The sequence below is a fragment of the Pan paniscus genome, chromosome 5 (genome assembly GCF_029289425.2).
Source record: "Pan paniscus chromosome 5, NHGRI_mPanPan1-v2.0_pri, whole genome shotgun sequence".
NCBI classification, from domain to species: Eukaryota; Metazoa; Chordata; class Mammalia; order Primates; family Hominidae; genus Pan; species Pan paniscus.
The window spans coordinates 70,705,509-70,717,866 of record NC_073254.2 but is presented as its reverse complement, the minus strand read 5'-3'; the positions used below and the strand labels follow the sequence as shown (position 1 = coordinate 70,717,866).

The following is a 12,358-nucleotide window of genomic DNA, read 5'->3' as shown; positions in this document are numbered from 1 at the left end:
GGCTTCTTTTAGCTAACATGCTCAGGTTCAACCATGCTTTAGCATGTAGTGTTTCATTCCTTTTTATGTCAGAATAATATTCCATTGTAGGGATATAACACTTTTCTTATCCATTCATCCGCTGATAGACATTTGGGTTGTTACTGCCTTTGGCTTTATGAGTAACATTCCTATGAATATTCATATAGAAGTGTTGATGTGGAAATATGTTTTTGATTTTCTTGGCTATCTACTGAAGAATGAATTTGTCAGGTTATAAGTTAACCCTACATTGAACATTTTAGAGAATGGCAAACTGTTTTCCAAAGTGGCTTAATCATTTTTACAAGCCCACTAGGAATATATGAGTGTTCCAATTTCTCCATATCCTCCCTAACACTTATTGTTTTTCTTATTTTAGCCATCCTAGTGGTATAAAGTGTATCTGCTTGTGGTTTTAATTTTCATTTCCCCAATGGCTAATTATGTTTAGCATTCATTCATGTTCTCATTGGCCATTAGTAGATCTTCTTTGGAGAAACGTCTAAATACTTTGTGCATTTTAAAACTGTCTTTTTACTCTTGAGTTGTAAGATTTTTGTATATCTGGACACAAGAATCTAATTGTATAGATGGTATGCAAATATTTTCTTAGTATGTGGGCTGTTTACTTTCTAGATAGTGTGGTTTGAAGCACAACATTTTAAATTTTGATGGAGTCTAACTTATTTTTTCTTGAATTGCTTGTGCTTTTGGTGTCATATCTAAGAAGATGTTACCAATTCCAAAGCAATGTTCTCCTATCATATTTTTGTAACAGTAGAATCTAACATGAATGAATAAGGAAATTCAGGAAATGATCATTTGAAGATGTTTGTATCACACCTGAATTAAGTGAGATTTAGTTATTGAAGAAGGCATTTCTTTGTGAACCTGTTCCCACAGGGAGAAATTAATTCACACATTCATTTAGCCAATATTTATTGAGCACCTTGTATATTCCAGGTATTGTTCTAGGCTCAGGGGACACAGCTGGGAACAAGACCAATTTCCTGCCCTCATAGAGCATACCTTGAGTTGGATAGGAAACACACAAGCAATGAAGATATGAAAAACTTCAGATAGCAATAAGTGATCTGTTGAAACCAAAGTGGGGTTGGGCATTCCATTTGGATGGGATATACAGGAAGGACTCACTCTCAAAGTGTCTCAAAGTGTCACAAAGAGTGGATAATTTGATGAACAGAAGTAGGCAACTATGATAAGGTCTGGGACAGAGTTTTGGAGGCAGAAGAAATGCCAAGTGAGATGAGAACACACTGGTATGTATAAGAAAGGGCAAACAGGTCTTGTGTATGTTGGGGTAGGAGGGGTGCACACGGGTGAGAAAAGAAGAGTTGCAGGTAATAGGGAAAGCATATGAATGTTAAATAACTTTCTGGCTGCTCTGTGAAGAATGGACTCAAAGGGGCAGAGCAGACAGCATCTTTATCTTGTCATAAGGCTGTCACCTTATTCCGAGGCTTCCTTTGTAATTGCTAAACCCTGAAAGGTCACTGCCTACTTGACTATTTGAAAGTGAACTTCCCCCAGGTTTTGGAGCAGCTGTTACTTTTGGTTAAAAGCAAGGAACATCAGTCCGCTGCAACGTACCTTGGCGCCCCAGAGGGGGGTTCTTCTTGGGCAAGGGAGGCAGGCCTCCTTCGATCAGTGCAGGCAATGCTCTGGTGTTGCCCAAGTCTTTGCCTCCTTTAGTGCTTGCCCTTTCAACTGAGTTGCCTTTCCTGCTTTCCTGGCAGTCCCTTATTTTGCCTCTCTCCTCGCGCTTCCCTGGTCCTCCTTCACCCTCGTTTTCAATCCTCAATCGTGCATTTTCTGATGCTAGCAGGATTTGAACTGAGTGTTTCCACCAGGGCGACACTAGCAGTTCGCCCTTCAAGATCCAGATCCAAAATCCACCCTCTGGTCTTCGGCCAAGGAAAGGGGGCGGGTGGGGAGCGCGAACCTTATCTCCCGGGCTCCGCCTCCAGGGGGCTGAGAGCGAGTTTCTGAGCCTCTGAGCTCTGCACTGGCCGCTGCAGGGAGAACGGACTCCGGGCGGAGGGCAGCCAATCCGTTTCAGCGCAGGTCTTGCTCGGGTTGGGCTTGTCACTGCCTGGAACATACCTGTCCCCCTGGCACAACACTCAGCTGGCTGCGACGGCAACCCCGAGCCTGGACACTGCGCCAGGTAAGGAGACACCTCCTACTCCCCTCTCGCTGCCAGAATGACATCTCGGGGGGCCTCAGGGCTGGTTCTCCAGGGGCTGCAATTTGGCATTTTGGGTTTCCTGGGGGTGCAGTCTTCTCCCTGCGCCAAAGCAGTTGGTGAACTGTTCGGTGAATTCCGCGCCCAGCTGGAGGCTGAGATGTCAGGATTTGTCTTGCAAAGTTACTTCATGTTAATGAATCTTGGGAGGTTCTCTGGGTGCAGATTCCTGCCTTGGAGTGTTTGGCTTCTGAGTACGATAACGTGCGTTGATTTACTCCCCTGAGCTCAACCCCACCCTCAGCTTTTAGCTTCTTGGAAGGGTCTCCAGCGTCCACACCTGGCGCTGAGCGCGCAGAGCTGTGGGTCTGGGGCTGTGTTGAGTGGGCCAGAGGTTCTTTACGGCAGCTGCATTATGGACTCATTCCGGGACCTTTAAAAAAATCGATGCTTGAGCAGCACCCCAGACCAATTACTCAGAATCTCTGGGGGTGGGACTTTGAGCATTAACATATTTAAAACTTTTCTCAGGTGATTCCAACGTGCAGTCGAGTATAGAAAGCAGCGAACTACAGCAGTGATTCGCTGTGTGGCATCTGGCCCGCAGCAGCAAGCACCTGGTAACTTTGAGAAATACAAACAAAATCTAGGGCTCTAGCTCCGCCCTAGACCCACTGAACCTGAAACCCTGAGGTTGGGGCCCAGAAACCTGTGTTTTAATGAGCCCTCCAGGTGACGCTAGTGCTTGCTCAAGTTTGAAAACTGTTGGGTTGGACCTTAATCAGAGAAGACACCTGCAAATTTCCCTTCACCAAGGGAGGAGGCAACAGACCACTTTTCAGAAAAACCTTAGTTATTTATTAGTAGAGTTTTGCCCATATTGAAAAAAAAAAAAAGCATACTGGGGACTTTGAAAGATCTTATAAAGGGGAGACTTAAGCATCATCGAATAATTTTTAAGCAGTAGAATTTGTACACTTGCTTTAGGAGAGAATAGGAATTTTTCCTTTTCTAAAAGTTGAAATGAAGCCAAGGAAGAAATATACATGAGTCTTCCAGCTGTAATAACAGGAATCTTTGACCCCTGATGAAATGTTCCTGGATCATCACTGTCATCAGTGCAGGTTACAGCATTCATATGCAGTATTTTTTCTTTTCCTAAAGTAGTTGAGGGTTTAAGGGATTCATGCCAATTCTCTTTAGTGAAAGGGAATTCAGTGTTGCAGGCCTCTGGATTATTGAAGTGGACCATTTTTTTTTCTTTTTATAGATATCTGAGATTTCAAAATTTTGGCTAAAATAGTTCCAGCTGTTTCTAAGCCATTAGTTCAAAAATAGAATGACTTTGCAAATGGGCTTAAATGGATTAGAAATCTGACATTGGATAAGAAAATCTAGAATAGGCATGACTCCAATCCCAGCACATGTGTGCTGCAATGAACACAGGGCTAACTGTACCAAGACTTTCTGTACAGAGAACATTTATTTTCCAAACTGCTTTTTTTCTGTGCCAATTTGTGACTGAGGTATATAAACTTGTTAAGGGTTAGGTACTAAGCTTGTATTTAGAGAATCTGGGGGAAATTTAGATAGTGGTTAGGAACAGGAACTTTGGTCTGAGGCAGACCTGGGTTCAAGACCTGCTCTTCTGCTTCTCTGTGCTCTTGGATAGTTGCATAGCTTCTCCGAGCCTCATTTTCCTTATCTGTGAAATGTGGGGCGTACTAGTACACTTACCTCATAATTCACATTGTTGTCAGAGTTAAATAATGCTCTAAAGTGCCTAGCGTAGTAAGTTAAATATTTGTTAGCTCAAAATACAAACTCATGTATACACACCATAAAACAACATAATCCTCAACCACCTTAAAAGAAGATCTCTGTTGATACATGATTAGATTTTTATTTAAATACCAACTGCACTCTTAGAAGGTGACTATATGGACATCCTCAAATTATCCTTATAATTTGATTACATACTTTATATGGAACTTTCTGGAAAAAGTTTTAGATTAGCTTCAAATCAATAGCCTAGGTTTTTTTAAGTCACTGTGGTGAAGGATTTCACCTTCTGGTAGCCTTTATAATGTATTAACATTCATATTTAAATAGCCGTAAAATCTGGTTCTTCAGAATACTTTTCTTTATAAAAGAAAATCCAAATGAGAGAGCATCTAAAAGTGAGATGGTGTAGTCTCCAGGAAAGCTAGTTTAGAAGTATTATCTGGTGTTTCTTAGGTTCTTAACAGAGTGAATAAAGGAAACCCTATCCAGTTACATCATGATTTGTTCAAGAAAATATAAGAGAAAGCAAAATGAGGACACAGAGCAAGGACAAGCCTAAACTGGCAAAAAGAGTAGGTGAGGTAATGAGTCCTTTTCTTCCTTAGCTGCAATAATTTCAAAATGCTTCAAGTCACACACACATGCATACAATCAATTCCTTTCACATTATTTGATTGGAACTGATCTCTATTATCCTCTTAGGACCAAGTAGATCTAGTGAAAATATTTATGGTATTAATGCCAAAAAAGATGCCAAATGATTCTGTACTTTGAAATTAATTTCCATTCTCTTTTATTTTAGCGATAAGTTGAATAGTGTATTACTGAGAATGCCTTTTATGACTCATCTGGCATCTTTAAATGCAAGAGGTTGTAACCTGCCAATTACCAATCATATATGACTTCTATAAGACTAAACATAAAGCAAGTTCCGGCATCTAAGCACTTTAGTAAGTCCTCCATTCAAGAAATCAGATCTTCATTAGGATACTTTAAAAATTATAATTTAATGTTATTAAAATGATTCGAATTAGAATTTAATGTTATTAAACTAAATGTAATTCCAATTTATTATAAATAGGGTTTTCTATTTGACTCACCGTGGAAAGAGGAGGAGTAGCTGTGGGGATGAAAAAGAAGGTCAGAGGCATACCTGTTGTTGGGAAAAATGGAGACATATAGGAGCAAGTTCAGATTCTCAGTAATCAAATGCTGTGTTCTGGATAACTTAACTGAAAAGCTAAGAGAGTCTATGATGTTGCAATTCAGAGTGACAGATGGGGCAGCACTGCTTGCAGTGAATGGCCAACTAGGAATGATCAATATTGCAATGCCCCACAGTGACTTCATGACTCTCCTGTCATAGGTATAGGGTCCAGAGCAGATATAATCATAAAGAAGTTGTGCTTGGTTTACATAACCTGGCTCACTTAGAAATGTTCTGATGAGAGTTACCTGGCATTCATTTAGGTTCATTTTCAGGGCCCTCTTTGTTCCATAGTGGATGGTTTTACTATTAAGGTCAATCTTGAAACTGTTGTGAGTAAGGCCTATCACAGGAAATGGATACGTGTTTTTATTTTGTATTTATTATCTTTGGATTATATTTATCAGCATGCAATAGTAATTCTTTAGTTTGCTTCATTATTATTCTTGTGAGAAACAAAGTTGAAATGTTTATTTCTGGTATGTGGTCCAGTCTCATAGGAAGAAAATGAACCATGAGTCTAAATTCCCCAACTTTCTGCATAGACTCTTGGTTAAAGACAAGGTACTCTGCAGCCAGACTGCCTAGCCCTGAATCCTGACCTCATTACTTTCTAGTTGTTTAAACTTGGACAAGTTACATAATCACTTTTGCTTCTGTTTCCTCATTGGTAAAATTGGGGAAGTAGAACCTACCTCAGTAGGGCTGTTGTGAGGAGTAAATGAGTTAACATATGTGAAGTTCTTAAAACAGTGCCTGGCTCATAGTGAGTGCTTAATAAGAATTTGCTATTATTTTACTTTGGGCCTTAATGAATGCTTTAAGCTGAAGCTGTCTTTTCTGTTTTCACCTCTGAAAGTGAGATCCTAAAAGGAAATAGTAATTTAGGTTATTAATTTGGTGTTCCCATGATTTTTCTGTTTTATTTAATGGGATAATTTGTCTCAGAATAAGTGAAGTACTTAAAGTTTCTCAGAAAATAATAAATTTAGAACAACATTTTTGTAAGGTCCCAGTTGATACTACTGTGGCTGGCCAGAGACCACACCTAGGGAATCACTGCTTTAACCCACTGGTTAACCCACTTGACTGGACATTTGAATCACCTGAGAACAGTTTTTTAGACTGTGTTCTGTATTAGAATGTTTGAAATTTATTTTGAAAAGAGTAAAGTAATCATGTCATTTATAAAGAGAGTCCCTGGAACATATCTACACACTATATTCATGGGATTCTCATGTACTCATAGAATTTTTAGAATGGTTAGGGATATTAGAATTTGCGTAATATAAATGAGGGAACAGGTTTGGAGATGTCATTCTTAGCCAAGGGCTCATGAAGAGTTAGTGGTGGCACTGGATAACAATTCATATTTTTTTAGTACTTTAATCCTACTTAGTACACTTTTCATTCAACTGTCTTGCATTCCAAAAAATCAGATAATGTTGACAAAGAGACGCACAATCCAACTTACAGAATACCACTGGAATACTACAGTTATACCTGTTCCACTTATCACAGTTTAATTTCAGGGACATTTACTTAAAATATTTCTTTAATTAAAGAGCACTGAAAGCAATATGTTTACAATGCCAAGAAAATAAATCTGAAGTTATCAGTTGTGAAAAAGATAATTTTTTCACCTTTGTCACTTCAAAGAATTCAATATAATTTTTTCTCCTTGTTGTTTCTTGGACATTTTGGTTTTTACCAATGAAATACTCAGATAAATCTTTGAAAATTTCAGGAAACATTGACAATTTTCTGAAGTCCAAGCTTAGTGACCTTCTGGGAATCCTGCCAGATGCTTGCGTTTGATTCAGTGCTTAGTTTTTGTTTGGACTTGTCTTGTTTTCATCTAGGTCAATTTAGCCATGATTGCAGTGTTATGCTACCCCTTAACTGTTTGTTTATGTACTCATTGATGTCGAGAAGAAAAGACTAAGGACCAAGAAAAAAGATTTTTTTAATTCAAAGTAAAATGTTCTAGCGAAGTTTGAGCTTTTTAGAAAGTTCTTTTAAAAAGATTCTTTGGAATTTTAGTCTTTTGCATTAATTACGTAATGGAGTAAATAAAAGCACTCAAAGCTTATTTTTATATTTTTATGAGAACCTTTAAATTCATAGGTGATTCAATGGAAACAACTTATTAAAATATTAAATTAATATACTTTAACATTTTTAGACCTTGTCGTATACGTATTTTGCAACTTTATTAGGAAGAGAGAGTTTGGTTCCACTTATAGGGTATGTATAGGCATGTGTTTTCCAGCAGTACTCAGAAGATGGAATATTAAAGATAAAACAGGGAGGAACATTCCTTGTTAGTGTTCACCCATTCATCAAATAACTATTAAGTGTCTACCAAGTGGTTGGCTATCTTAGGTAAAGGGGATTCAGACAAAAAGTTGCTAAAGTCTGTTTCAGAGAGTCTATTAATAGCCAATCTGCTGTTTCTTTTTTAAAAATGAAAAACTCCCTTCAATTCATTATTAAAAAATATTTTGTAAATACCTTGAACAATGTAGAAGGCAAAATGCTTCTAATTTAAATTTAAAAACCTCAACAAGCATAGCATGATGTATCACTGGATTTCTTAAACCATTTTTGATTGTCGTTTGACATAATACTATTTATTAATCTTTAGAAAGTGTTCAATGTGGTTTGAAGTAATGTCTTGGCAACAAGTGGAGAGAGATTATCCCAGAGAGAAGCATTGTGGAGAAGGTAAATACCCAGGGTCCTGAGAATCAGGCTGCTCTCCACCGTTTCCCTATTGATCATCACCTGTTCTCTTTGGCAGTTTGCCTTTGGATCATTTTACAGCTCTTTTACTTTTTTTCTCCCTGTTCAGATTCCTTGTTAGCTAGCAACACTAGGCTGAGTTTTGAAATGAGATAAAGAGAAATATCAACTAGGGATGATATGTGTCTCAGTTAGCCCAGGCTGCTAAAGTAAAATTCCATACAGCAGGTGGCTTAAACAACAGAAATTTATTTCTCATGTTTCTGGAGGCTAGAGAGTCCAAGCTCAAGGTGCCGGCCAATTTGGCTTTTGAAAGGGCTCTATTTCTGGCTTACAGAGAGTGATCTTTTTGTTCTTTTCTCATGATGAAGAGAAAGAAAACAAGCTCTCTGTCTATTTATAAGGGCCTACCAGTCCTGAGGGCACCAGTCTTGTTATCTAATTACCTCCGAAAGGCCTTGCGTTCAAATATCACCATGTTGGGAGTTAAGGCTTGTACACATGATTTTTGGGAGGGCAGCTTTCAGTTCATAGCAACATGATAATTGTTTTAACCAGAGTGGTATAGGAATGGGCAGAGCTCCTACTTGGGTGCCTATGGAATGGGGAGGGAGCAGGGTTGAAAAGAGAAAGTAAGATGCAGAGCTCTTAATGGAAGCAGAGGCACTTGGAACCTAATTCAAACTTTTGTATTTTTGTAACGACAGCAAACATGTGAGTGTGAAGTGTGAGCGATAGGTACCTATAATCTAAATTATGTGTCATTTCTACACTACTATTTAGATAATGTTAATATTGACATGTCAAATACTAAATAAAGGCCAAGAAGACCCTGGGCCGGGAAATGGCTTCTCATCCAGCCTGCCACCAACTTACTGAGATGCTGGAAGCTTAGAAAAGCCTGCAGTAAGGAGAGTTAGACAGGTGTGCTTGCAAAGTTCTCTTTCATTTTGCCATTTGTATATTTTTCTTAGTTAAAAGCACCATTATAGGCCATCATGGAACATCTAAAGGGTTCCATCTCAGAGCATCTCTATATAGAGTTTAAGTCAGCATGAAGTCATTGGATCCTTTAGGAAATTGGTCTACTGAGAAATGTAGAGTTTATTTATTCCTAAGATTCCTATTGAGGTATATCTCAGTTCATTTTATGCTGCTATAACAAAATACTTGAGACTGGGTAATTTATAAAGAAGAGAAATTTATTTCCTCACAGTTCTGGAGGCTGGAATCTAAGATCAAGGCACTGGCAGTTCTGTTGTCAGGTGGAGGCTGCTTCCAGGGTGGCGCCTCATGGCTGCACCCTCTAGAGGAGAGAAACACTGCATCCTCACATGGTGGAAGACTAAGGGAAAGCCAGCTGAAAGCTGCCTGAAACCTCTTTTATAACAGCTTTGTATTATTCTGTTCTCACACTGCTGATAAAGACATACCTGAGACTGGGTAGTTTATTTAAAAAAAAAAAAAAAGTTTAATGGACTCACAGTTCCATGTGGCTAGGGAGGCCTTATAATCATGGTGGAAGGCAAATGACACATCTTGCCTGGTGGCAGACAGAGAAAATGAGAGCCAAGCGGAAGGGATTTCCCCTTATAATACCATCAGATTCCTGAGACTTATTCAACCCCATGAGAACAGTATGGGGGAAATCATCCCCATGATTCAATGATCTCCCACTGGGTCCCTCTCACAACACATTGGAATTGTGGGAGCTATAATTCAAGATGAGATTTGGGTGGGACACAGGCAAACCGTACCAGGCTTTAATCCCATTCATATTAGAGGAGCCCTTATGGCCTAATCACCTCCTAAAGGCCTCACCCCTTAATACAATCACATTGGCATCATGTAAATTTTGGAGGGGACACATTGAAACCATAGCAACATACTTGAATGTTCACTGAAGATGGTTGTTACTGTGAATGGTGAGTAATAACAGCTTTTTCTTCCAAACAAATTGTAAACTCTTTTTCATGATGACTAAACAAATTTATCTTTGACTTCTATGTGGAAATTATATAAAAAATTTTTTTCATTGGTCTTTCCAACACTTGAAAAAAAATTTTAAATTTGAATTATGGCTTTTTGTTGGAAATCATGTTTATATGAGTAATCAAATTATATTTTCGAGCTCTAAATCACATGTTTCCCAAAATGTTAACAGTTGTGTTTGGGTTGTGAGATGGTAGACTTTTTTATGCTTTTCTTTGTTTTCTCATGTGTATTTTTAAATACATGTATTATTTTTATGATGCAAAAATGAATACTTTGATACATGCTTTGTATATGGAAACATTTGGAATTATAATTTCAAATTCCCATACAAGTGAGAGATAATGATTGTTAGAATGTGATTAATTCATGTTCCTATAATTCATAAAGTACATGTTGTGCCAGATGTACTTTGACACTAAGTAGAGATGGTAATATCTGGTGAAAATGAAATAATTATTTCTAAAAAGCAGAAAATATTATTACTCCTTGTGAATGCAAAAAAATAGTTACATGCTCTAATACATTGAGGCCATATAGAGTAATAGCTAAGATTATGAGTGTTGTATGGTTGTGGCTCTGACATTTACCACTTGTGTGACTTTGTGCATGGTGCTTGACCTTTTAAAGCTTAATTTGCTGTGTGTCAAGTGTGTATTCAGAGGACCTACTTCATAGTATGGTCAGAAGGGTTAAATAAAACAATGCACATAAACCCTTTGGCATAAGGGCTGGCAGATACAAAGTATTCAGATTAGTTCAAATTAGTTATTATCATAAGTAATATTCTCCTAAGCTTTTTCACACTTACATTTGAATCCCTATGTTTTGGAAAGCTTGTTGCTTCTTTAGGTGAGAATATTCTTCATATAACTGAGGACCTGGAGCAGAGGCAAATCCAGATTTTAGCCATTATCCACCTAGTACTTGGGAGAGGGAACTGAGAATGCAGGAGAAAGGTATCTGCTGAAGGTGGCAGGGCAGTGGCAGCTCTAACAGAAGCTTTTGAGGTAAAGCTTTGTGGCTGTAGGTGTTGATTCTGGGGTCCATGAGGCTGTCAGTCTTTGCTGTAATGGCACAGTTGTAGTCACTGTGGTGGTTGGGTGAGACTGAGGGTATCCTCAGGTCTTGCTTGTAACTGCAAGTGGTTTGTGGTGAGCTCCTGGATTTAGCAATTGTGGAGGCTTTTTGTTGTTTTTGTTTTTGTTTTAAGAAGACTGCCCCGAGTTTCAGCATCCACTGCCTTCTCAGCAGGTGCCTTCATGCTTCTGCCGTCCAGATTTGCTGTAACAGTATAGATATGCATCAATGTATCCATTCAACAAATATTTATTCAGCCTTTTCCATAGATTAGATGAGGTGCTAGGGATGCAGCCCTAAATATGACATGATTCCTGTCCTCGAGCACTCAGTTTGTTAGTCAGTTTCCCCTTAGATTCTCTGGATGCCATGATTGGTTGTCATATCACAAGGCTCCCAGCCCTAATCAATTGCTGCTTATAGTAGAGTACTTTGAGCAGGTTGTTGATTGTTTCATACCCAGTGATGTGAAGGCTAATAATTGGAATATGTGGTCAGATCTATGTTCTCCTCAAAACTGTGGTGAAGTCTGTGTATGTAATGTACATAAATTTTTACATGGTATTTAGACTAACCACGTAGTCTATTAAGCTAAAAATAAAACAAAAACACCATAATTGAATTGAATGAACTGAGGCTTTATAGAATAAAGCTGTGGAGGCACTGGGAGAATCAGAATCAATTACTTTTAGACTATACATCTCAGAATACTGGAAAAAATGTGAATATTTTTGACCTCTGATTCATTCTAAATTAATTAAATGAGTGTCCAGTTGCCTCTGTACAATAGTTAGAGCCATTTATGTATGTGTGTTTCCTTAACTGTGCCTCTAAATATTTTTAATTTTCAGGTGGAGAGTGTAATTTCACATTCGACATTTTTGGCCAGACTTATGACATTATTAAATGCTAAGGTTGACTAATTTAATAAATGTACATTTTAAATTATTCTATGCCACTTTGGATATGGTTGCTAAGTTGAGTTCCAAATCTCCTTTTTAGTAACCTGTCATATTTTTGAGCCTTTGTCCTAAAGAGCCTAAGCGAGATTAGAGAAGCAATTATATTTTTACATTTTCAAAATTGATTTGAACACTAATGACTTAATTTAAAACCTAAATGTGTTTATGCTTTCTACTTTATCTACTCTTTCATTTTATCCCTAAGGATTAGCATTTATCATAAAGTTAACTGAGGAAAACATTTTCCTTTTTAAAAATCTCATTGTTTTAGTATTGCCAATGCTTAGACAGGGCAAACCTGTTTTACTCAAGGGAGTGTCCTCAGGTAATCAGGACGGTATAGAGCTGCAGACTTTTCAA

General features: G+C 38.1%; 1 protein-coding gene across 1 annotated transcript in view; it reads left to right on the top strand.

Moving 5' to 3' along the window:
• The first annotated feature begins 1,797 nt into the window (after nucleotides 1–1,797).
• COL21A1 (collagen type XXI alpha 1 chain) overlaps nucleotides 1,798–12,358 on the top strand; it is a 194,812-nt gene continuing 184,251 nt past the window's right edge. The window contains exon 1 of the mRNA XM_055113684.2: nucleotides 1,798–2,209. The gene's annotated coding sequence lies outside the window, so the exon portion shown is untranslated. The remainder of the gene's footprint in view (nucleotides 2,210–12,358) is intronic.